Consider the following 27,137-nt stretch of genomic DNA (forward strand, 5'->3'; position numbering starts at 1 on the left):
GAGCTCCACAAGCAGGCAGGTCTGACCGGTGGAGGCAGGAACCCCGCGCCCCCCCTGACTGACCTGGAGGAACTGGTGGCCACGACCATCGAGACGGAGAGTGTGGTGGGAGTAGGGGACATGGACAGCTCAGCCAGAGCTACAGCAAAAGGTAAGAAGCATGCGCAGAATGACACACCCAACCAGACACCTCCCCTATAGCCTCAATGTACAGTCAAACCCCAGTCCAGTACTGCTAGCACCATACATGAGCAATGCATAATGGGAAATGTAGTCAGCTAATGTAGGAACATTTGTCAGTGCACATTAATTTGCAAGGCACTTGAAAAAAGAATCAGAGTAATGAAAGTGACATGTGCAATGCTTTTATTGTAGTGACTGTAAGACATTTGCACTCAGTTCACAAATGCTTCTTTATACCTAGGGGCAACATCAGGCAGTGCAGGCAGTGGAGCATCAGCTGCACAAGCGACAGCTCAAGCAACGGCGCAGAGTGTGGTGGCAGGGCCAAGCACCATGGATGCCTCGCAGGAGGAGGAGGACAGCAGTGCCATGGTCAATGACGACGACCCTGTACATGCCCTCGTATTTCCCCACTCCCCCCAACTATCACAATCCCCCCCATTGGTGTTCTCACCTGAGAACTCCCCCTCACGGTCCCAGCCAGCACCTGCCACATCACCAGCCAGGAGGAGTATTGTGGCCCCAATGACAATCATGGCGGGAGCTGCGGGTCAGGCACCAGCACCCACACCAGCGACACCTGTAGCACAGCAGCCCAACCAGCAGGCCAGCAGCAATCGCCGCCCACACACTCCCAGCAGTGCATGTCCATCAGGAGAGGGCACAGTGTTCCAAGGCCTTGAGGGGAGCATGGTGCGAATCCAGCGCCTGAAGGCAAAATCCATCCTGGCATGCCACCGCCAATTGCGTGCACACAACCTGCAAATGGTAGAAATGGCAAAGGGCTTTGGTGAGTTGGTGGCAAGCAACAAGGAGGTGACACAAACAAACAGAGACATTGCCACAGGAATGGGACGCATGACAACCGCCATCACACAGCTTTGTGCCAAGATGGAACATATTGAGCACACAAGGCGCAGGGATGCCCGTGTCCATAACAGGGGAATTAACCGGCTTGCCACCGCAACGTCCCAGCTATGTCGCCGAGGGGTAAATTTGGAAGAGAGCCTGACACAAAACACTGCGGAGGTGACCAGGGGCATGGCCAGGATCACCAGTGCCATGGAGGCCCTCATCATATCTAATACAGTGGTCAATCCTGCCCTGGACGTGGCCGAGGCTGGGGACAGCAGCAGCCGCAGCAGCCCGGCTAGCGCTGTGTCAGAGCCGCGCAGGAGCAGCAGGCGCTCCGCAGAGGCAGCAGGCCATGCTGAAGGGGGTGATCAGCATCCCAGTGGCACTGTGAAGCGCTTCAGAAAATGACTCTGCCAGTGTGGGTGAGGCAACCCGGGGCATTTCCAGTCCCCGCATACAATTTCATATTATCACTTGTTGCACATCAGTGCTTGAACGTTCTTCCAACATTAAAAAAATATATATTTTCACATCCATAACCTGTGTGTTCATCTGTACTCACTCAGAAATAGTTGTCTGTTATTTCCTCCCGTCTGTATCTGCCATCACTTGGTGTTGACACTCCAGCAGGTTGGGTTTGTGGCACAGCAATGTCGTCGTCATGGTCCTCGTAGTCTGACAACTCTACCTCAGTGCCCTTCTTGACCGCAAGGTTGTGCAACATTGCACAGACAGCAATTATCTTGCAGCAGGTAATGGGGTATACTGCCTTGCACCTCCACTCTTGTGAAAGCATCTGAACCTGCTTTTCCAGATGCCAAAGGTCTGTTCTTCCACATTCCATGCGCTTTTGTGGGCCCGGTTATACCTCCTTTGGCTGGGTGTTGAGGGGTTGAGGTAGGGGGTGAGTATGAATGAGCGGAGGGCATATGCACTGTCGCCTAGAAGAAAAAGGGGTAACATTACTCACATGCATACATGTACTTCACACTGCTATTTTTGTTATGGGGGTCTGACAATGTGTCTCACCTAGGAGGTATCCTTCACCAAATTCCCCTGCCGTCAGTCGTGCACGGATGCCGCTGCTTTGGAAGATATAGGAGTCGTAGGTACTCCCTGGGAATTTTGAAACCAGGTCTGTGATGACGCACTTAGCATTACAAATCACCTGCACATTTATGGTGTGCGTTGACTTCCGATTACGGTATATGTATTCTGTGTCAGCAGGGGGGCAAATCGGAATGTGCGTGCCATCAATGCAGCCAATGATGTGGGGGAATCTTGCCATCTGGTAAAAGTCTGCTTTAGTTTGTACCAGTTCCGCATGGGTTGCAGGGAAGGAAATGTATTGGTCCATCCTCTGTCCAAAATGGTGTCTGAGTCCAGCCTGTATCTCTGTAGGATCTCTGCTTCTGTGAGTATGCACAGGGTCACCCTCTGCCTGTAGACCTGCTCCTCTCTCTGCCATTCCCTCTCTCCTTCCTCCTGTAGCCGTAGCCGTCTTGCAATGACATAAAATGTCGCCATAGTGCAAGAAGAATTGCATTTTGGGTCCGTTTTTATAGGTTGCACCTGGTTACCACCTGATTCCAATCCATGGTAAATACAGACTCTTAAATACCGAATTTTAGGCAAATTCGGTATTTCTGAGCTTACCTACATCTCACTCTTCATTTTTCACACTTCTTATTTACAGAATCGGCATTTTACCGATTCGGTAACTTTACCGATTCGGTAGAATGACCGATTCGGTATATTTACCGATTCTGTATGTTAGCGAATCGGTAAAATTACCGAATCTGTGTTTTTTCCGAATCGGTATTTTACCGATTCAGTATAATTACCGATTTGGTAATTTACCGATTATGACGGATTTCGGACTCCTACATCCCGATGGTTCGATTCCGCTCGGTAACGGCCGAAAATCGGTATTTTCGGCCGTTACCGACCGACCTACATCTGTCCCTTAGTGGCTTACAGACCTTGTAAGATCACTTCAGTGTCTTCTGTTCATAGAGAGGGATGGAGGTCAATGTTGCCAAAACAAAATGTATGGTGGTCATCAGGGTGTCCCTAATCTGGATGGGTCTAAAGTTGACTACTTGGCCATTGCATTGTCAAACAACATGTCATGGATCATGCAGATTGAAAAAAGTGTTTTAAAGCTGTCGCAATATAATTCTATTACGTGAGAAGGGTTTGGAAGCGCACTCCTGATATTCAGACTAATCCACTTTAAACAAAATGTTTTAAACAATTTAGGGCCAGATGTAGGTAATTCTATTTTACCACTTCTTAAATACCGAATTCTACCGATTCGGTATTTAAGAAGTGGTAAAATAGAGGGGGGGGGGTGTAGGTAACACAGACTCGGTAAGTACCGAATCGTTAAGATTCGGTATTTACCGATTCTGTAAATACCGATTCGGTAATGCCCATTGATTCCTATGGGCCTTGAAGCCCATAGGAACCAATGGGCATTACCGAATCGGTATTTACCGATTCGGTAAATACCGATTTCAGCAAGGGTGCAGGGGGTGTCACTTTGACACCCTCTAGCACCCCAAAGACGGGCATGTGTGCCATGTGGCACACAGACATGCCCTAAGGGCATGTCTGTCTGTCACATGGCTAGGTGTGCATGCACACATGTGCATGCACACCTGGATTCGGTATTTTACCACCCAATTGGATTGGGTGGTAAAATACCGAATCTGTAAGGCCTTTGGGGCCCAGAAAGACTCAGAAGAGTCCCACCTACATCTGAGATTTACCGAATCGGTAAAAATACCGATTCGGTATTTTACAGAATCGGTAAATTTACCGATTCGGTAAATTTACCGAATCTGTAAAATGATGCCCCTACATCTCAAATACCCATTTAACGGTCGGTAATGGCCGAAATCGGCCGTTACCGGTCGGTAAATGGCCTCCTACATCTGGCCCTTAGTGACAATGGTGCCGCAGCGTAACACTTGCTGTCAATCAAGTGTAAAATCAGTACAAATATAATGCTGCCAAAACTGGTAGACAACGCTGTGCACTGTGCATGAGTAGTCCTATCGGACTCTAATAATCCACTCAGTAAGTAAACAACTCAATCATATACATACAATGTTTTTTCAAAAGAATGCTTATTATTCATCAACATTCATTTGTGTGTATGTTATACAGTTAATATTGAACACATGAATGTTCCATAAATATTTAGATCACAAAAAGAGTCAATTGTTGGTCCATTAATACATGAATCCAATGGAATAATGATAAACAAAGTATTAGAATCTAAACATAAATCAATACATCCTTGAAGATAACCATCTTGGAAATGCCCGATGCATTTCGGGACAGTAGTGTCCCTTCTTTAGGGGAAATCTGTAAAAGCAAAACAGTTTCTCAAAATTTATCAAAATGTTTATGCTGGAAATGTCCATACTACCAATAAAAATGACTATACATTAAGGCACACCATGCATGGGTCGTGTTTAAGCAAAAGTGCAAATGCTGTGATACTGATATTAAAAGTAAGCCACATGCCTCAAGTATTAGTACCCAAAAACAATCTCGAGGTGAACAGAAGAGTTGAAATCGATCAATCAAGAAAGTACCACGGTTTGAATAAAGGTAGTGCAACTGATGAACAATGTCCCCATAGGCTACTCCCCGTGCGTCTAGATGTAGTACAAAATGTGAATAAAATAAGCACACTGAAATGAAAATGCAATGGAAGCTAAACTACCTGGCTGGTACCACGTCCTGACAACTATAAAAAAAAACAACAAGTACACACTTAAACAACCTTAAGCCAAGGTACCTTAACACAACATATGCAGCACCACTTAAGTGTCCACACGGGACAAGACAACGCCTACCTGAATATATTCAATGGCGGACCCTGTCAAGTTAAAGGCTGCTACTGTAATGCTGTAGAATGTTCGGGAGGGCTGCAAAAAAATAACGATACTGGCCCCTTAATATAATAATAAAGAGTTTTGAAATAAAAGAGGATGTAATGGTCTTTTCTAAAGACCGTGAAGTGAAAGCTTACACGAGTAAGCTTTCACTTCACTGTCTTTAGAAAAGTATAAGCGCCAGTCAGGTTACGCTACATAACCCTTGTTGGTAACGTTAAAATCGTGTCTTTAGATGCGGTTGGCTCAACGTAAGACTGAACATTAGAGCGTACAAATACCCAGAAGGAGCACGAAGGCTACAAAAAAGTGACTCTACGTGGGTGAGTGCTAGAAAGGATAATGGTTTAATTTCATATTGATCAGCATTACATCCTCTTTTATTTCAAAACTCTTTATTATTATATTAAGGGGCCAGTATCGTTATTTTTTTGCAGCCCTCCCGAACATTCTACAGCATTACAGTAGCAGCCTTTAACTTGACAGGGTCCGCCATTGAATATATTCAGGTAGGCGTTGTCTTGTCCCGTGTGGACACTTAAGTGGTGCTGCATATGTTGTGTTAAGGTACCTTGGCTTAAGGTTGTTTAAGTGTGTACTTGTTGTTTTTTTTATAGTTGTCAGGACGTGGTACCAGCCAGGTAGTTTAGCTTCCATTGCATTTTCATTTCAGTGTGCCTATTTTATTCACATTTTGTACTACATCTAGACGCACGGGGAGTAGCCTATGGGGACATTGTTCATCAGTTGCACTACCTTTATTCAACACGTGGTACTTTCTTGATTGATCGATTTCACCTCTTCTGTTCACCTCGAGATTGTTTTTGGGTACTAATACTTGAGGCATGTGGCTTACTTTTAATATCAGTATCACAGCATTTGCACTTTTGCTTAAACACGACCCATGCATGGTGTGCCTTAATGTATAGTCATTTTTATTGGTAGTATGGACATTTCCAGCATAAACATTTTGATAAATTTTGAGAAACTGTTTTGCTTTTACAGATATCCCCTGAAGAAGGGACACTACTGTCCCGAAATGCATCGGGCATTTCCAAGATGGTTATCTTCAAGGATGTATTGATTTATGTTTAGATTCTAATACTTTGTTTATCATTATTCCATTGGATTCATGTATTAATGGACCAACAATTGACTCTTTTTGTGATCTAAATATTTATGGAACATTCATGTGTTCAATATTAACTGTATAACATACACATAAATGAATGTTGATGAATAATAAGCATTCTTTTGAAAAAACATTGTATGTATATGATTGAGTTGTTTACTTACTGAGTGGATTATTAGAGTCTGATAGGACTACTCATGCAATATAATTCTGGCCTACTGAGGACTCACACATCCACTTTTACTAACAGCCTGAGTTAGAGTTTGGCTGACTGAGTTACTCCGTCACAAATGTGACAGATATCCCGTCCACCGTATTATGAGTCCATTATATCCTGTGGCACTTGGAATATGGCTGACGACATATCCGTCACATTTGTGACAGAGTAACCCATCCGCCAAACTCTAAATTGGGCCCAAAGTCTGTACCACCAGCTCTGCAGATATATAATATACAATCTGTGGGGCTACTTTATGTGATGTGGAATTGTGGGGCTTATTTTAATTCCCCAAAATTGACTATAATGAAGAGGACATTTCTAAGGACTCTTGTTAAATTACCCTAGAGCTCTTCATCAATATAATTTTATATGGTTATGGGGACCCAATTTCTCAGTGAGCAAAGCTCAGACCATTGATATACTGGACGTGATTATGGCATACGAAGGAGCTGACTATGTTTAGATAAGCTCTGGAAGAGGTGTTGTGTCTTGATGGTCATGGAAACATAATCTGGTTGAAATTCATAAGTACTGAAATACATAGGCTTGGCCTAGGTGATTTGTGCAAGTCCCAGAGAGAGGCTTACCATAGCTCAAAGGGTCAGAACAAAAAACGATTGGGCATATACATGAGAACAAGAACTGATAAGTCTGAGATAAGGCTCACTGACCTTTTAAATTGCAAATGGGACGTGATATTTCAATCTTTCTTAGACTATATCACTTTACCTTTGGCTAAATCCCTGTACCTTAAGTTTAAATATGGAACTCTGGCCACAAATACATTTCACAGCAAATAATCTGATGTTTCTATAATCAAAGCTATTTGTCCGGTTTGTAAATATGGTTCTGAAATAGGCGCACATTTATCATATCTTTGGTGCTCTTATTCTGCTCCTGGCAAGAAAAGGATTGTGACAGGTAGGGGTTCCCCAATGTAATTTCATCCTGACAGTTTTAAAATTGAACCCTCGTGAATCGATCGCATATAGTGTATCAAGGTTTTTAACTTCAATCTGGCACATTCAAAGCTCTATTAGGAATTATGTCATGTACATTTTAGTGAGAAGTACTTTCAGAATTTGATGTATATATTTATATGTTTTAATGGTGTTTAGACAGAGGGTTTTAAAATGTGTATGGCTTCATGGGGTTTATCCTTGGAGCAACTTTTTTTGATGACTTGTATTAAATACTACTTTTAGCACAAATGTGAGAATTTTGCGGGCTATCCGTGTGTTGGGGTTACTGATCTTATTTTGAGTCTTGAATCTGTGCATGCCTTGCACCTTCCTTCCTTTCCTGAGAAGTCTTGGACTGCTTGACCCGTGCTACCACTGAGAGTCAAGTGCTGAAGGGGTAGTCATTCGGTCAGCTGTTCAGGACCCATAATAGGTAGAGCCCTGGGACAACAGGAGTCAAAAGCCGCACCGCCGTAGGGAGAGGGGTCCAGTAACCCCTTCTTTTCCTGTGGCCTTCTGAAGCGGGTTCTGTGTCTTTGCTAATAGTGATTTGTAATTGGAATCTTAGCTGAGAGAAGGGAGCACACAGGACAGCACTCTGATCTCCACCAGACCTCTTTTTATTGGTAAAAGACAATTTGTCGCCTAAAAAAAGCTCAACATAGTTTAGATGAGGCCCATTATTCAAGGTGGAAGTAGAGATGATTTAATGAGACCTGAGGAGGTGAAGTGAAAGTAGTAATAATTTTATAAGTTAAGTCTGTCATATGGTGCGGCTAGGAACAACTACTACATATTCCCCAGATGGCTAAAGTGGGGCGTAATTGACTGATTAGCACCCAGTGGGGGCACTGCTTGTGAACTGGATGGGTTGGAATGACAGGAGATGAGTGAAAGGTGGGACATTACTAGGGAGATACCTGGAAAAAAGAAAAATATTACTGCATATTTATATGCCACAACTGTGGAGATTATGCAGTAATAAGCTGTTTCTAAGAAGTGGGAAGAGGGAGGTTTAGGATGGTTTGCCTTTAGTTTGTAACACCCAAAAGCTTATCGGTTTGTGGGCATTCAAAAACTACTCAACAATTCATTCCCATCCTGCAAATATGTGGAGATTTACTCATGGAAAGGGTTGGAGTGTCTCTGGATATAGGGTGGAAATGGGGAATGGAGCAACCCAAACTAAGCCCTAGAACAGCCTGTTCTAGAATCTGTACTGAGGCTGGGCAGCAGTCACATTTACAGGAATTGATCATATCCCTGCACATATAAATGAGGAAACTGTTGTTTTCAACTTAAACCTTCCCACGGTTAATGGTGTTCTTGTAACATTGTGGGTTATCCCAGACAACAGAAGTTACTGACTGGCTACAGCAGGTAAACACTAAAAATATGTTCTTTCCAGGACACACGGGCTTCTAGGGAATATTCACAGGATGTTTTTAAACGTTATTTTTCACCCTAAATAAACACAAGTGATCTGCGGTCAATCCTCTTTCTGTTTGTTTATAGGTTTACTTTTTACATTAAGTGGGAAACATTAAGAAGGTTGTCTGGTCCTGAAGAATCCGCGTAATAAGGGGCCTATTAGGATGGGGGCCCATCCTAGCGGGAACGGGACTGCCCGCCTGCCATGCGGCGATTCCGCACCACTGATCATGAGGTGACCGCCACCGCAGTGGTCGCATCTGGCATTTTAACATTGCGGTGGGTGCTACTGGCTGCAGCACCCGCCACAATGATAAAATGCCATGTTGTGCATTTCCATGCACAACATGGCAGGCACCGCTCGGTGCTTGCCACCTTGTGCATGGAAATGTATGGGGGTACCACCCACCCCCTGGGGGCCTGCAATGGGCCCCCAAAGCAAATCCCTGCCAGCCCTTCAATGGCGGCAATGCCACCATGGAAAGGCCTTCAAATGCTCTACATCCTAATATGGATGGCGGTGCCTGCTAGGCACCACCAACATATTTGGGCCCCTGCTCCGTCTCGTAATGATTGTCAACTGGTGGAAAAGGGGAGGACGGACTTTGCGTCCGCAGCGATACCCACCACCATCGTAATATGGCGTTGGGTAATGTACGTTACGATGGTGTAATGGTCGCCACTGCCGGCACGGCAGTGTCGATCGTTATGCCATCGTAATCAGCCCCTATGTAAAGTGGCATTTTCCTAATGAAGGGCTTAACATGTGCATAGCATTTTTTAAATCATGTGCAATGTGAAATGGAAATAAATTGGTTTATCTACATCAGAGGAAACACATTTGTAGGTTGACTCATGAGGATGCTGGCACATTTCCCACACAGGGGACTGATGAAAATTATATGGGATTTCCTGCTAGACTAGTAGAAAGAATCAAAACGAGTTACTACTGTTATAGTGTTTAAGGAGTTATGGAGCACTTAATCTGGCAATATAAACACATTGTATGCAACACTAGACTGGTTACCAGCAGGTCAGGTTATGGACTCTCTGGGCCAGCCTGACCATCCTTTGCAGAAGGATACAACAACGATGAATAACCTCAATCCCTATAAGTCACATACCGACAGCCTGCACTGGTAGCTCTTCTGAGGTGGCACCTCCCCCCGTATTCACTTTATGAGTAGATACATCACTCATGGTTCTGTTACTAAGTAACGCAGAAACATACTAGCAACAATGCACTAGCTCTATCCAATCAGTACCACACATGAAACTAGACGGAGTCCGGAATATGGACACAATCAGTGAACCGTTGAGGGTTGGGGTTTTCATAGTAACTACTGGTGTGGGTGGAGGCGTTCCCACCTCGTTAATTCCTCTTGACTCATTGAGCATGATACAACCAAATGGAAGCCAAAGTTTGATAAAGAAGACTGGGCGAAGGTACTGAGGAGTTCCCATTGCAAACAGAGGTATGACAAGAGTGTACTTGCCTCGCTTTTATTCTACTTATTCTTGAACAATGTTGGAGTCTGTCCGACAAACATAAATTTGGACATCCCGAAGTTAAGAAGGGAGGAAGCTCATTCTCCTGCTTGTGGAAGACATTGCTTTACTTTTGCATACTGGGTTATCCATGCACACTCTTTTTAAAAGTTTAGAATAGTACAGTGCTCAGAAGCAACTGGTCAATAATCATTTGAAAACAGAATTTATTAAGTGAAATCAGGAACATCCCCATATGAGAACATTTCCTAGTAATGCTGTACCACTTGAAAGATCTCTTATTTAGTTAATCTTGGGGGAGGGCGATTCAATGAACAAATAAACAAAGATGTGAAAGTACCTTTTGACATCCCTACACCAACAGCATCATCAAGTTCTGGCGATGCACCCTATGCCCTAAGGCTAGTATTGTACTGGGACAAACTGCTTATTAACCTCCATGGTTAAATGTCATTATTACATCAACCCAGGTTTAGTCTCTATCAAATGATGGTCGAAATATGTTAAAAGCATTTTGAATGGACAGCGAGGAGTTCTGGGGAAGCCCATTACAAATACATTTTAATACACTAGCAGAACAAGGAAAAATATTTGGGTGATAAGCAACTGACATTGTTCCAAGATGGCAAATGTGGTTCACAACTTTCTTGATGGGCATTTAAACACTTGAAGGTTAAAAACCACACTTGCATGCGATCAATCTAGAGATGCAATAGTACATATTTATCATGCAATGATAACATATCTAATAACATTTCAAATGTAAAAATAATTTAACAATAAGGGGTCGATTCCGATTCGGGAAAAAAACCGTCCGTACGATTTGTATCCGGAGCCCTCTCCGTACGAATCGTACCCGTCCGTCCGAGTCGCGTAGTACGATCCGTATTCCGTGAATCCGTCCGAATCGTCGCGATACGTACGTATTGCAAGGCTGAAACCGTGAACCGTACGACTCGTACACATGCCGTACGACTCGTACACATGCCGTACAACCCCACGAGTACGATGCGGACCGGGGTATGAGGACGTGATTCATACGGTCCAGGTCAGGTAAGGGCGAGTCATGCAGAAAAGCACACAAACACATACACACCGTACGGTCTGTACCCCCCATGATCGCAGGGGTACAGTGCATACCCCTGCGGTCATGGGGTGTACGAGCCGTACCCCATGTACGATGGGTGTATGAGCCGTACCCCATGTACGATGGGTGTACGAGCCGTACCCCATGTTCGATGGGTGTACGAGCCGTACCCCATGTACGAAGGGTGTACGAGCCGTACCCCATCGTACGATGGGTACACCCATCGTACATGGGGTACGGCTCGTACACCCATCGTACATGGGGTATTGCTCGTACACCAATTGATCGCAGGGGTACGCACCGTACCCCTGCGATCATGGGGGGTACGCACCGTACCCGGGGGGGGCGTTCCGTGACAGCCATGTCAGTCATTTGTATACATACATGGCTACTGTCCCCTTCACGCCAGGGAGCACACCCTCACGCCGACTAATCCAGTTTCCCTAGGCCCCGACGGATACATCATTGTACCGCGGAAGTGTGCGTTCGATTCTGGATGATCACCACGAACTCAATTTTAAAATTTCCTAAACTCCAGTGGAATTCACTGGCAATTAGAGGCTAATTAATGTTAAGGCTTTAACTGAATGTCCTGATGATGGTCCCCATGATTTAATAGGGGGTCCGAAACGCCGTCGACCTATCTAGCACCTAATACAAAACTTGATTACTATGTAATGTAATGGTGCTTCTTTTACAAATTCTGTACAATTGAATTGAAAACAGAAAACGTTTTTTTGCCTTAAAAAGCCCTTCTTCGCTTTCTATATCTACCTTCTGTACTTGATCTGTCAGTGCTGGGCACAGGCTTGTGTACCACACTAGGTGATTTGTGGAAGGTATTCTCTGTTTTTGAACTAAGTGTTTATTGAGTAAACTTGAAAAGACCTCTGTCCGGCTGGACATGTTGCTCATAATATAGATCGACTCTGTCAATATTTATTGTTGTACGCATTTCTTGTATGCATGGGACCACTGTTGCATAAACAAAACACTGTCCCCTTCACAGCACAGACTACTTTCTTCAGTGACCTCCTCCCTCCTGCAGTCTGATGCCTTCCCCCCTCCCTCCCACAGTCCGATACCTTCTCGTGCCCCCTCCCCTTTGTGTTTGTTTTCCAATAAGCATCAGTAATTTGGCAGCAGTCTACTTCTTTGGCTGAACTTCAATGTCCTAAAGGAGGACTTCATTAACGTGGCACTCGAAGATCAATGCTGATGTGCTTGTTCGGATTCCCAACACAAATGTCAAGCAAGACGTCCACCGTGAACTTCTACAGTTGTTTGTTTTTTTGAAAGAGGAAAGCCACGAAACTGAAAATTACATTTACAATGGACAATGATGAAACTTATTTTACGTCTGAGAGACTGGTATTTTCCTACTTCTTCAGTAATTTAATATAAAATACTTATTCTAGACAAATCCTCCTGATTTGAATAAAAATTACATTTGTTTTACTCCACAATGTTTATTTTCAATGGAGTTATTACTCACAAACATGGCCGCATATTTTGTTGTATTATTTTCCATTTCTTTTGTATCACAGGTATACGGAGGTCTGTGCGTGATGACGTACAATGTAGGCACCCGACAGAACATGGAATGGAAGTGCCTGGTGCAGCATGAAATACGCTGTAATGGGTGTTGACATGTTATCGGGGGCGAGCTCTAACACTAGCCTGGCAAGCAATGAGTTCCGAGCGGGGTTCAGCAGAAGGCAAAATTGCTTTCCATTCCTTGATTGTTTTAAATGTGGCTGCGCCCCTTTACATTTTGACCCTCTCAGGGCCCCGAGTCCCTTGTTTGTTTCTTAATTGTTGTCACTTCAGAGGAATTCCCCTCCTCGCCCCTGCATGCTAAACATTTCGCTAATTGGGATGCTTAAGGGAGGGATCCCTTTGTGCGTCTTCCCTTTCCGCACCCCTCGCACAATTAGCTGACACTCTCATTTATTGTTTCCCCCTGTGGATCTCCCAGCTCGGACTGCTCCATTAAATGAAAGAATAGGTGAGCCCAGCATCTACGGGTCATGTGGGTCCCGCCGGGACCCTCTTGTGTACCAAAATAAATAAAGTGCGCCTATGCAGCTTCACTTGGCCAGCCTTGTCTGTTACATTCCAGGACAGGTGACCCCATGGCACTGTGGTCCTGCACTGCAGGGGTTTTTGTGGCCGGCGCCGTATCCCACGGATTCTCTCGACTGTGGTGCCCTGTGCCGCCGCTCTTACAACGGGGTGGTGATAATGCCTCACATCAGCCCCAGTGCATTATGTTGTTGACACCTTAGTCAACAACCTCTAAATTTTGGTAGCCCGACACCCTAGGTATGTGTACAAGAGGGGCTGTATCACAGGCTGAGGGGTGCGCATATAAGTGCCAGGCTGCCAAGACACTAGGTCACTGCCAGGCCAGTATTCTACCAGCCATAAGCTGAAACATTATGGGGAGCACTCTGTTTAACCCTGGTGATACTCATGTATTACCATGATTACATTTCATATGCATGCTTAACGATGTCCGCTCTTCCAAACCTCTTCAAAGCAACATTGCCAGTCTTCTTGACGCAACTAATCTTCACCTATTATGCATTTCTGAATCTTGCTACTCCGTTCCGAGGGGTATTCTAGTTTAACTGAAGGCAGCTACCTAAAAGAAAGGGCAATATTGCCGTAATTTTCAAGGGGGTACAATAGGGGGTGGTGATGGACGGGGGCCACTAAACTGCAAAAGTTTTTTCATTGTATCTTTTGCCACTATGTTTCAATGCAGTCTTCTCGAGCTCCATATAAAACCACCAATTTTTAGGTCTCCCCTACGCAGCCCACATGCGCTGCATAGGAAAGAGACCTTTAGCCATCAGCACAGCTTTGCGGGCAAAACATGCACGCGTTGCATTGCTTCCAATGGCAACGTGTGAACATTTGGTGATTCCCTTGCGGAAGCGAGCCTTGAAACCATATGGTTCCTGCTTGATCCCGCAAGGGAAACAGGTGCAGGCCCCCTCCTCTCTCCCCTCCTCCTGCTGCCTCCTTTCAGCGCGAGGCACGCGCGCATGTTTTCTATTTTAATGCAAGTGCTTAAAACCGGCCAAATCTAGCAGACGCGAAGACAGTCTGCAGCTGCGGTGCTTCTGTTTAGAAGGCTGAGCACAATAAATGTATTTATTTTACTGCTGTAAATCTCTCAAATAACGCAGCAGCATTATAAGAGCTGCCTGTTATACAAGTGTTTACGTTTATAACATGACCCCGTTTAACACCTGTACATATTTAATTTTCTTTCATTAAGTGGGGCAGCGTATGCGCATTTTTCTGCAAAACCACCATTCTAAATATAGACACATGTTGAGGTTCTGTAAATTCTGTCTTGTCCTGTGAGGTTATGGTTCCGTCACGATGTTGGTGATATTGTACCGTATCTAGTAAGTACGGCTAATATGGAGTGATTTCGTCATGTTAACTAGCGAGTTCATTACGTATTCAGAGACTTTGTCCCAAATATGGGTTCCATTTTGTCCGTACCTCCATTTTGTGTTGCCATCACGTAGGCCTGTGGAGGTAACCAAACGAACAAAGTTGCATGGGCTTCGTTGTTTATGCACTTATTAACTAAGCCTTTTTTTGACTCTAAGGTGCATTGTAAGGAACTGACCCCTTTATCTGAAACTGACCTCGCTAAGCCAATTTCCTTGGTTGATTGTTATCTGAGATTGCCAGTCAAAGTTCAGGACATCGTTAACTTTTAGCTTCTCTACACATGCCTTATCTTGCTTGTTATCTGTTATTGTTTCCTTTCTATGTTTCTTCATCACATGCATTGTGTTTTCAATTATGGGTTTGTCCGGCTTGTGGAGATTGGATTTGGAACATTCTTAATAATTTACATTGGGTTGGGTTATTGCAAACTGAGGTTTCTGTCATGTGATACTTTGTTTGAAAATGTTTTTCTATTGGCTAATATTTGGCAGATCTTGCATGTCCATGTTAGGCATTTTGCATGTTTGCAAAAGCTAGGACTGCCCCTTACTTTTATGCTGAGTTTGTAACCCTAAGCATATATAAGGCCTCTGTTTTCTATACTACTCAGACTGCCTCATTTAGTTGCTAAGGCTTCTGTGTGACGTAGTCTCACTCATTTGAGTTTAATAAAAATGTTCTCTTTATATTCCAGCTTCTGTGTCAGATTCTTCTTTTGTATTAGTGAGACCCCTGAGAATGAAGCTTTGAGTTTCTTCAAATGGCGCCCAAGGTGGGACTTCATCAGAGAAGTGACTTTCTGAGGGAGTGATCTTGTCAGGAGACTGAAATCTACTGAGGAGGACAGGACAAGACTCTACTACGGAGGTACTCTGTGCTCAGGGATTCTGGAGATTTGTTGTCTCTGCATCCCAGTATATTTCTGATTTTGATCCTCGACATGATGTCACTCCTGACTGAGAACATTTTTTTGGCGTGAGTATTCTAAAAGAAAAAAGACCGTTAGGTCATGTAGAATTTGACAGTTAGAATTTGGACAACCTTATGTTGGTAAGAGTAAGGTATTTTTTAGTAACGCTTACTGTAGCTTTGGAATTTTGGAATTTGTGTTGGCCAACTTTGGATTTGTATAGCTTTGGATATGCAAATTGCAATTTGTGTAGGCAGGTAATGAGGAGATTTTTCTCTATCTGATTTTGTTGAACGGTGCACGTATGAAGAGTACCTTAAGCACTACTTTGATTATAATATTTCCATAATTCTACATATATTTTTGGCATGCCTGTTTTCAAGCTCGCATCGAAGAATGTATTGCTTTTTTGAAAGGTACCATAGTGTGATGTGAAGTAAATTAGCCGGCTCCCCTAGAGGGAATATCTAAATAGGTTTAGATTTAAAAACATATTTCTTCCTTGGTGATTTTGTATCCCCAGGGAATTAAAATTTGACATAATACAAAACAAGGATCCTTTGTTCTGCGCAATTTTATAAATGAAGATATGCAGAGTGATTTTTTGGTGTTCTGCCAGGTAAAGCTAGTGAATTGAGTGTATTTTCGCTTCTTGGACATACATCAGTCTGTTGGGCTGTTTTTGCAGTCTTTTGGAACACTATTTAGAAGCGTTTCTTGTAAATATGACTTACAACTAGTATTTACAAATGGTTTGGTTTAAGTACAGTCTGTGGGCTGTCCTTTGTTTCAGTCCTAAGTGTTGATCTGTGGGTTAAATGTGTGTTTAAATGTCTATGTGGTTTTCCTATTAGTGCAACTTCTGTAAGTACATAGCGATGGCGCTATTTACGAAATGTATGGCTAAAGCGCGCCGTATTGTGTGTCCTGAGTGTTTGACCCCTTTCTGTTTATGTCTGAAATGAGCTCAAATGTGTGTTTGTGTTTCTTTTTGATGTTTTCAGTCTATTAAAATAAAATTAAAATTCACATTCACTAGGAATGAAAAAGGCCTCAAAAACGAATGGTGTGTTTTGTAGAAAAACAAACTTCTAGCATTTTTTACTTACATACATTGTATTAGATATTAACAAGCAAACTCTTCAGCTGAAGTACATTTTTTGCTGAACTCAAACGCATACTATAGAACACGCATTGATATGTCTTCGTTTGAAAAAGACTGTCATCGTGCTCATGTTACAACCCTGGGAGACAAGCTAAATAAACATGAGTATTTACTCAGCCAGGACTTTGCCCTCAGTTAAACACGGGTGAATCTTTGCATTTCAGAATAGTGTTTTAAAAAAGGTTACAAACTAAGGTTCATTATTTTGTATTACAGAAAGACATTTCAATTAACCCCTTCACTGCGGCGGCTATTCCGCCGCAGTGCTAAAGGGGCGGGGCGGAAGAGCGACGGGTGCATGCTGGTGACGGAACCGCTCCGTCACCAGCGTCGGTTGCGCTGTGCGTATGATGGAGCGGTTCCGTCATGGCCCGCTCAATAGAACGCTCAGCGCAGGCGGGGAATCCGCACCGCGCAGGAGTGCCGAGCGGGCCATGACGGAACCGCTCCGTCATCAGCACAGCGCGACCGCGGCTGATGACGGAGCGGTTCCGTCATCAGCAGGGGAGGGGTTAAGGATTTCCTCTCTTTAAGCATTTTTTGTAAGCATATTCTTGGTTCTGTTGCTAAATAAATAAAAATTGTCCTTTTTAGAAAGAAAAAAATGTGGCGCAAATTTTTTTTGTCATGTTATAAGTTAGGCTTCTGTGCTTAGGCTTATAAATAAATGCGTCTAAAATGATAGGCAAGGGATGCAGCTTGTTTTTATATGTGGTATTATCAAACATGATTGGGTTTATTAAAAATAATTATTAATTATGAAAAATAATTATTAAAAATTTGTGCTACAAAATTCGTTTTTTACTATTCATGAAGCTTAATGCTCATACTGTGACCTCCTAGCATTATAATTTAATTTGAGTTGTGTTGCACTGCATAATGAGGACATTAGCATATGGAATTTTACTTCGCGCAGGCGTAAAAAAACTCCTTTTTCTAAGGATTTACATGAGATATGTCTAATGTCCAATCTCTGTAATCTGTAAAGAACATTCTGAGGATGATTAATATGTAACACAATTATAGTATATTTATTTTTAAGTGCCTCAAATATCAAAGTCGAATTTGGGTAAAATGGACTATTCAAAAAGCATTCTTGCCATTTAAAATAGCTTTAAAGTGCCTTAGGCTTCAGTAAATGCGTACATTTAGGTATAATACATGTTCGCAGGTCGCTCATCCATTTAAGGTTGCTGAAATGAGTACCATTGCATAGGGTAGTAGCAAACATTTGTTCTAAAGCTGGTATGTTACGTTATTATGTACTGCGAATTCTTCACAGTAACTGTTTTAATAATCTAAGAATGAATAAATTGTAGCCCCTAAAAGGAGTAATATATATATCATGTGTTTTTAAATAGGGTTGATTATTGCAGGTTACAAAGAGTTTGGAAGGCTTTTTGTCTTTGTCAACCTCAGAGTGAGGAAGAGGGCTGAGGAGCCCGCAAGGCAGGTTTTGACCTTAAGGTCAGTAAGGTGGGAGTTAGGAGTAAGTGTAAACAGATGGAGAAAGCATTGCTTGGAAAAGCCGGGCCTCAAAGGTGGTTGGTGCACGGGACACGCAGAGTGTCTGTGAAAGACTTTTATTTTTGAAAGTCAAAATTAAGGTGGTTTAGCATGTTTTCAAAAGATGGTTGGTTACAGTTGATATTTTGTGTGTTATGTGCAGTGTCAGCAGTATGTTGAAAACAGATGTGTTTTTTTATTATGACTTCTTTGAAAATAAATGTTTGTGCGTTTTACATATTTTTGCATTTTATCCTTTTATGAATTGTTCCTGCTGGTCCTGTGTGTCAGAAGAGACACAGTAAGTTGTATTTGACAGCTAAATCTCCACTAACTGGTGATCTGCTGTCAAAAGGAGGGTGAGGATTTTAAACCTGACAAATTAAGCAGACCCGAATATTGGGTTTTGGGCTGCAGGTTCACAGTGCATAAAGTACATGACATTGTGTTGTGCCTCACCGCTCATTTATATATGCTATTGTTTTGTCTATGCTTTTTATGCTTGATATACCGCAAGTATATCTGATGGCTTGACATGTGCGTTTTTTAAATTTTTTTTGCATGTTTTTGTTTTATGTTGCTGCTTTTGATACTATTACAAGTTTACCTGTGTTGTGAAGGGATATACATGACGATGCATATCGCTGCACAACAGTTGGGTACATTTGCTCTGATACTAAATTTCACAGATATGCTATTTGCATGTTGTGAACAAGATAGACAACACTTCAGCAGTGTATGTCAAAGTTGGCTATAATGGTATTTGAAGAAAAATAAAAGATATACAGGATCAAAGTGTGTCACCTGCTGTTAGTCACGTTACTGACCCCTTCCCTTAAGGAACAGGCAGCCCTAGATTTATGTAACCTGATTGGACGTAAGGATAAAATTATAGATCTGTGACTCTTGTACATGGTGACCTAATTTCTATATTACATTAGTCAGTTTTGTTCTGCTTCCTAAGTAGTGTATGGCTTTGTACCATAAAGGAAACAAGGTTTCATTTTTCCCTGAAGAAGGAACTGGAACATTAGCTGAGATTACCGTATATGGTGTAGCGGCCAGCGGTAGAGTTAAATTTGTGTACTATTCTGACTTTTTGTGTATCACCCATACTCTTGGTATTGTGTCACATGCTTGACTATCACCCAAATAATTTCTTGTTCTTCCTATAGATTTTTCTTTTGTCACTTCTCCCCTGACCGATGTCACATCGTGCCTAGTTATTGGGGATTTTAGCTGTGTCCTAGTTCCATTTCTTTTTTCCATATTCCTTTCACCAGTCAGCTTTTATTATTGTTAGTGTATTGTTCAGGTTCACACTTCCAGATTGCAGTAATGTACTAGGAACCCCCATATTATGCATAATTCCCTTTTGTATGACCAGACTGGTTTTTAAGAATTTTCTTTAGGCCTACTTCGATGTTTTCCAGTCTGACTGTCAGGGTAGTGATGGACTGGCTTACTGACTCAATACTATAGTAAGACAAGTTTTCCACCTCAATAGGAGATACCTTACGTTTATTTTTTTGAACATGACAAATTTTCAATGACTATTTTAATTTGTTTTTTTTTACCCTTTTGTTCCTGCTTCCTCAATTTTTGGTGGATGAGATGTGTTCTAATCATGGAAATACCTGAACTCTCTAGTTCTTGTCTTTTCTTTCCACATTTGATCATTAGCTTGTGTGTTGCATAGTGCACCTGATGCACAGTTATTAAAAGGGAGGTATCTACATGTCCCTGATAATCTGTATTATGCGATTTTTCTTTTGAGATGTTCTAGATAAGGAATTTAGGAATACCTAGAATTCCCATGTCGCTATCTTCCCTTAGATGGTAGAGGATATGCTCTCACACGGAAACCCAAATGAAGAGCCTAGAGGCAATGTTTTTCCTACTGCCTTTGTCTTTGTATTGCCTTTGAGAATGACAGTGTATTCTAGACCAGAGTTGTCCCATGGCGTATGGCCACTCCTTTGAAGATTTCAGGGCACCTGCTTGCAGTCCCCTTGTTATACAATGAACTGTTTTTGTACTAAATTGAAGGAAACTAACAACTGTGTCACATTTTCTACGTCACTAGGTTCTGCGGGATCGAGTCATGACCTGCAGAACGATGAATAAAGTCTAATTCCCATCAGTGACAGCTACAGTCTCAGCACCCAGAAAGTAGCAAGGTTGAATAGTGATCTCCAGCACGCCATCAATGGTATCTTCAAAGTATTGTGCTTGCTTCATCAGAAGTCGTTGAACATCAGAGAAGAAGGAGGATCGGGTTTTGCCACAGAACCAGAATTTCAGTGCAAAAGAGCGAAAGAGTTGAGGCTTGAGTTTTCTACCTGTCATGTGCTGGTAACCTCTGACAGTGTGCGGTCCCTTGAGCCCCTTGGCCTGAGTTTTTGGCTACCACCTCTTTTCCTTTGCTCCAACGGAAGTGCAGTGCACCGGAGGATCCAAGATTGGCAAAAGGCACTACATTATGGTGCCCATTAAAGAGCAGCCTGAGCGTTCTCTGACACTGAGTAATGAGTGTTGGAGCCTGAGAATGTAGACCCGGATCTGCATAAGATGATCTGTGCCCTTGATCAATGAAGAGCACACTATCTGTAGTACCTGCCGCAGAGGAGAGATATTGGTGCACTGCCTTGAGACATTGAGACTTTCGAATGAGCTGTGAGTGTTTGCCAGGAGGGCACTCCAATGGATACTGAGAAATACTATTTTTCATGGGAGGCCTGAATCAAGAGGCCCATGCTACAATGGGAGCAGATTTGATGGACGATAGAAGCCTGCCAGAGAGGCTTTGAGCGGACTCTGGGCATAGCTGGTTGCACAAGTGGTTTCCGTGCGATTGCATAAAATGGGTGTTAGGAGACTGATTCTTGTTGTTTTGCTGGCATTGTTTTAAAGTAGTATTCTGTTTAGTAAAAGCAGAATAAAGTCCATTCTCTGTGGAAGAGTATCCCTTTTCATCTGAGAGCATTGATAAGGATCGCCACTGTTTCACCTGAATATATAATAAGTTACTGAAATACATAGGAGCCCTAAAATGTTGCTAGATAATTTTAGGATTTGCTTTTAGCTTAGGGTTGTGAAAAATGATAATTTTATTTGTGATAGTGGTCATTACTTTATGTTAATTATGACCCAATGCCCTGTCCTCTTTGTATTCCTGCTCATACCTTTAATGAAATATTTAGAATGGAAAATGCTCGCCTAGCAATTAATTAGGATTTGCCTACGTAATGGCAAAAGGAGGGGCTGAGGTTCTGTAAATTCTGTCTTGTCCTGTGAGGTTATGGTTCCGTCACGATTTTGGTGATGTTGTACCGTATCTAGTAAGTATGGCTAATATGGAGTGAATTCGTCATGTTAACTAGCGAGTTCATTACGTATTCAGAGACTTTGTCCCGAATATGGGTTCCATTTTGTCCGTGCCTCCATTTTGTGTTGCCATCACGTAGGCCTGTGGAGGTAACCAAACGAACAAAGTTGCATGGGCTTCGTTGTTCATGCACTTATTAACTAAGCCTTTTCTTGACTCTAAGGTGCATTGTAAGGAACTGACCCCTTTATCTGAAACTGACCTCGCTAAGCCAATTTCCTTGGTTGATTGTTATCTGAGATTGCCAGTCAAAGTTCAGGACATCGTTAACTTTTAGCTTCTCTACACATGCCTTATCTTGCTTGTTATCTGTCATTGTTTCCTTTCTATGTTTCTTCATTACATGCATTGTGCTTTCAATTATGGGTTTGTCCGGCTTGAGGAGATTGGATTTGGGACATTCTTAATAATTTACTTTGGGTTGGGTTATTGCAAACTGAGGTTTCTGTCATGTGATACTTTGTTTGAAAATGTTTTTCTATTGGCTAATATTTGGCAGATCTTGCATGTCCATGTTAGGCATTTTGCATGTTTGCAAAAGCTAGGACTGCCACTTACTTTTATGCTGAGTTTGTAACCCTAAGCATATATAAGGCCTCTGTTTTCTGTACTCCTCAGACTGCCTCATTTAGTTGCTAAGGCTTCTGGGTGACGTAGTCTCACTCATTTGAGTTTAATAAAAACGTTCTCTTTATATTCCACCTTCTGTGTCAGATTCTTCTTTTGTATTAGTGAGACCCCTGAGAATGAAGATTTGAGTTTCTTCAATGTAATGATGTTTGGGGGAATCGCAGATTTTTTTAAAATCTGTCCCACACAATAAATTCACAAATCTACATTTTAAGTGACCGCTTAACTCTTGCCTTTAACTGAGGTTTGCATAACTTTTAAAAACGTGTTATTTGGGGTTTTACAGATGTTTCCCCACCTGTCAACAGTGGGAAAACCAGACCCACTACCTTCGGGAGCAGCCAGTTCAGCGGGGCAGGTAAGACACAGACCGCACTCTTCCTAACCTTTTAAGGAACACTTGTGAACGTTAGCTGTTAATATGGACTGTATCCGTATTCCCGCAGCGTCATACGTTTTTGGGGCCAACATCTTAACATGTTGTCATAGTGAGCATGTTTCTATGTGGATGTGTGTTGTTTGTCTGCTTCCTCCTGTTTGTTCACATGTGAAGACCAATACAGGGATACCGCTGCTCATTTCATGGTGAAGGATCTTATTCTACGTGATATCTTTGTTTGGTTTCTGGAACACTGGGCTTGCACATACAAATAAATGGCTTTTTTTCAGTTTGCAAAGCACATGCATACTTTTATTCATTCTGTGTTGTGCATGCAGTGCATTTTTCAGTCATTTTGTTAATGTTGGTGGGATGTTCACAGCTATAATTGGTTTTTGGTAAATGCCTTATTTTTAGGCTTCGTTATAACTTTACACGTTTCTGTTTTACCGCTGGATTGGCTGAAATGTCCTCTTAAAAAGTATATATTTTAGTAGTAGATGGCATTAACAGATCTTCATGACAATTTAATAGCATTTGCTCCCGTTTTAGCAATAGTGCCTGTTTGGCGCTGAGCACAAATCGCCTGCTCTTCTTCTGTGCCCTGGTGGTATTTGGTGCTAAGGGCATGCTCAGAAAGACAAGCAAACAAGCGAGCTCAAATCATCCACACATGCAGCGTGCATTCATTGATTTATTTCTTGATATGTTGCATCTCGATGGCATGAGGAATCAGATCACGTGTCATGATATAGGAAGACAATTTCTACTAGTGGTGGGCATTATTTGCTCCATTTACAAAGCCCACTTGCACCACATTGGTGTTTGCTGCTCTTGTGGTTCTGAGAGCGTGCTCAGTGTCGCTTTTCTAGATTTTCACAAAATATTATTAAAGTTTGTACAAATGGCTGGAATTTAAACAACATATATTCTGCATCACCTCGTTGTCTATGTACCCTTCCTGTGCGCACACTGCCTGCCCCCGTGACTTCAAGGTTGTTAAGCATTGCGCCCTGATATTGTGGAGTTTGCCGTATCTTCTTTTCCATCATATTCTTTCATATTGTACCGTCGACCTGTTGTGTGCAGTTGTTTTGCTGTATTTTTCTGAAAGATGCACTTATACCAGTGTTCGCCTCTGCTTTACAACACTGCTAAACGGAAGGAGTAACATAAGTACATGGTTAGTCATTGGTTCTACCTGTTCTTAAGCTATAGCAAGGAATGCCGTAGGATGGGTACCTGGAGTCACGATGCTAGCACGAAAAATGGGCCTCTAGTACCGTGGCATGCAAGGGACAGGTTATCTTTACTTGGGTTGCAATGACTGCTTCTCACCGAGAGGTTCCTCTGCCACTGCTGTTTATAACTACATCCTTGATAATGCGACACACAGAAATATTTGATTGTTATTTAAGGGCACTTCACAATTCTCTAAAGTACCCAGAGAAACATTGTTTTATTACTTAACAAGTCTAAATTGTCATATTTTTCTTCCTTCTATGTTTTTATTTGTGGAGTTTTTTTGGGGGTAAACTAGTGCACCTATTGGTATTTATACTCTTGTTGTCATTTTTTTATTACACTTTTTGTCTTAGTACCTACACTCTTATTTTTTTAGGTCTCGTGACGTAAGCAGCGCATGCGCTGCTCTCGGCAGCAAGAGCTTCTTGGAATCAATTCAGATTCCGAAGCTCTCCGAAGCGAAGTTGAAGCCCCGCCCATCTTTCTCATTTGCTGGTGTCATCCTAAATGCAAAACGCAGGCTCACCTTTGAAAAGGAGGCTTTTTAGTCCATCCTTGTTGCTGCCTTGTCTCCTTTTAGCCCCGCCCCGGGATTGGATCGTTTACTGGCGGCGTGTTATCACCCTCTTTAATTACAGGGTGAGGACTCTTTTGGTCATTCCATCTGGTTAACGTGTAACTGAGCGTGGCGCCGCTTCAGGGACACCACGCTCGGATTATTATTTATATATTTCTTAACTTCAGCACCGAGTGCAGTGCCCACTTCAAGGACACCGCGCTCAGTGCTAAAGTTAAGAAATATATAAAGAAACCGAGCCCGGTGTCCCTGAAGCGGCGCCGCGCACAGTTTTAAACATAAGCATTTGCAATGCAATCGGACAGATTACATTGTAAATGCTTGTTTATTAGTCCAGTGGTCCCGGTACTAATGCAGTCGATCTCCCTCGGTTTAGGTTGTCAAATGCAGCCATATTTAGGGTGCACTGGACCCCTAATGCCCCTGGGTACTGGTGCCACTGCCGTACTATTGATAGTTACCCTCTGTGGAATCAGCGATCCTTCTCCCGCCCTGTGCAAGGCTGGACTACTTGGTCCTCCTTGCCCCCTAAAGTTTACGCATAAAGGGACTCCGTGCCCTGCCCTCTCCACACTGCAGCGTCAATCAGCGTGTGCCTTGAGCTTTCTCGGTGCCCTGAAGACGCCCGCTAGTCCATTAGTGAGTTGAAGCGCTCCACGCCTTTCACTAAGGTGCCAGCTAGAACTGCTGTTCCGGTTCACCTCAGAGTAGAAATGAGGTCTATCTTTATTTTTGCCTTGTCTCTGGACAACATCTCTGGCATGCGGGCTCATGGGCACCTCCAAGCGACAGCCAGAGGTAAGGGGCTGCCCGCGAGGACATCGCAGGTCCCTGGCCCACTTCCTGCTAACCCGAAATAACCTCCTGTGCAAAGGAAATGCTGTGCACAAGCCTGGCCAACAGGCATGCTGCTGTTTGACTGGGCGTGTCGGCTGGGTGAGGCTGCTGGAGCTCGACAGGCAGTGAAAGCGAGCTCTGCAATGTCCACACCCTTGTTTTCCACAGGGCGCACTGCTGAGGATGCAAACTGGGGTTACCCTTCTCTGTCATGCATCTTGCCAGCTTAGTTGCTATCTTTATAGTGCCGATCTGCTACTAGTGTAGTGTCTACGCGCTAGGGACGGTCTTCAGTTTGCCTTTCTATTATGAGGTCTGATATTGCGAACTTTTGGCGTGGCATGGATGTATTGTGTGCACAGGTGTTAATGACATACCTTGTATTTGATGGCATTGTATACATTGGTTTTGGTGCGGCAGGAGTGTATTTTGTTTATGTTGGTTGTATTGTGTGCAAGGTAGCAACAAGAGAGAGAGGAATAGACCGTAGTACTTGTCCTTTTCCCCAAACATATATATTAGAACAACATGGACAAGACCTCCAGCAGGTACAGGTCAGGGATGTTACCCTGTCACCTGGTCTTTTGATGATAACAACAGGTTGTTGTTATTAAGAAACCCCTCACCCACCTACCTGGTAGGTGGCATGCTTCATCATCGGGGCCCAGCTGGATCACCGAGTGCGATCCAGCTGTGCTGCAACGCCCGTCTACAGTGGGGCGGGATTTAGTGTGAAAGTGACAGTGCTATGTGTGGTGGATTATGTGCTAAAAATGCCTATAGGAAATGCCCTTTTAAAAGTTTTAATGGAAGGGTCCTATGACATGGGTAAAAACATAGGCAGGATATATTTGAGGTGAAAATGTACCTCTATGTCTCATTCAAGAAGTGTAGGTCTACTAGTTTCAGCCTTCTACGATAGTCGTGAGGCTTTCTTCAGGACCAATAGTGTGCGTGGCCAAAAAAGGTAGGGCTGGCCACTGTGGTGTATAGTTATATCAACGCGCACCCTAAAGCACGTTGTGTATGTAGTGGATCAGTATACTCACAGATCCTGTACGTAAAGTATCTGAAAAGAAAACAATACAATGCCAAGCATATCTTATCATCGTAATCAGAATCGCTTATATTGTGCATGTGGTGAGCGAACAATGTCCAGGTGGTAATACCTGCTTCTTTCATACATCATGCATGTCAAGAGCAAGTGCGGCATGCATGGGAACGCTGAAAAGAACCTTGCGTGGCTACGATGTGCCAAGGTGGACTTTTATCGGCTACTAGTAAGATGCTCTTATGGTGCCTAGAACTATAACTATGGCACATCCTGTGTGGATATAATGCTATATAAAATATTTCCAGAGAAATAGCGTGTGGTATGAGTTTTCAGAATCCATTCTTCAAGTGCAAAGACAATCGGGACAAACAACACGTAACATAGAAAAGCGACGCTCACTTTATCTTTACGAGTGTCTTGGTACAAGGATCCTGTCACACGTTGGAGTGCTAGGGGACCCTGTAGATAAGTTAGAAAAGTTTTAGTGATCTGTTGTTAAGGTTCGTAATGCAGGTGATCTGCTGCCTTGAATGGATGCAATCCGCCCGTAAATGGGCAACAGTTAGTCACGTTTGTCTCCTCTAGCGATACTTCATGACCTAGTACGTGGATCAGGACCCGACAACTGAGCGGTCCCGATATCTGCTTGTAATAGAGCGGCTTCGGCAACGCGTGATCG

The sequence above is a fragment of the Lissotriton helveticus genome, chromosome 7 (assembly GCF_964261635.1).
Source record: "Lissotriton helveticus chromosome 7, aLisHel1.1, whole genome shotgun sequence".
Classification (NCBI taxonomy): Eukaryota; Metazoa; Chordata; class Amphibia; order Caudata; family Salamandridae; genus Lissotriton; species Lissotriton helveticus.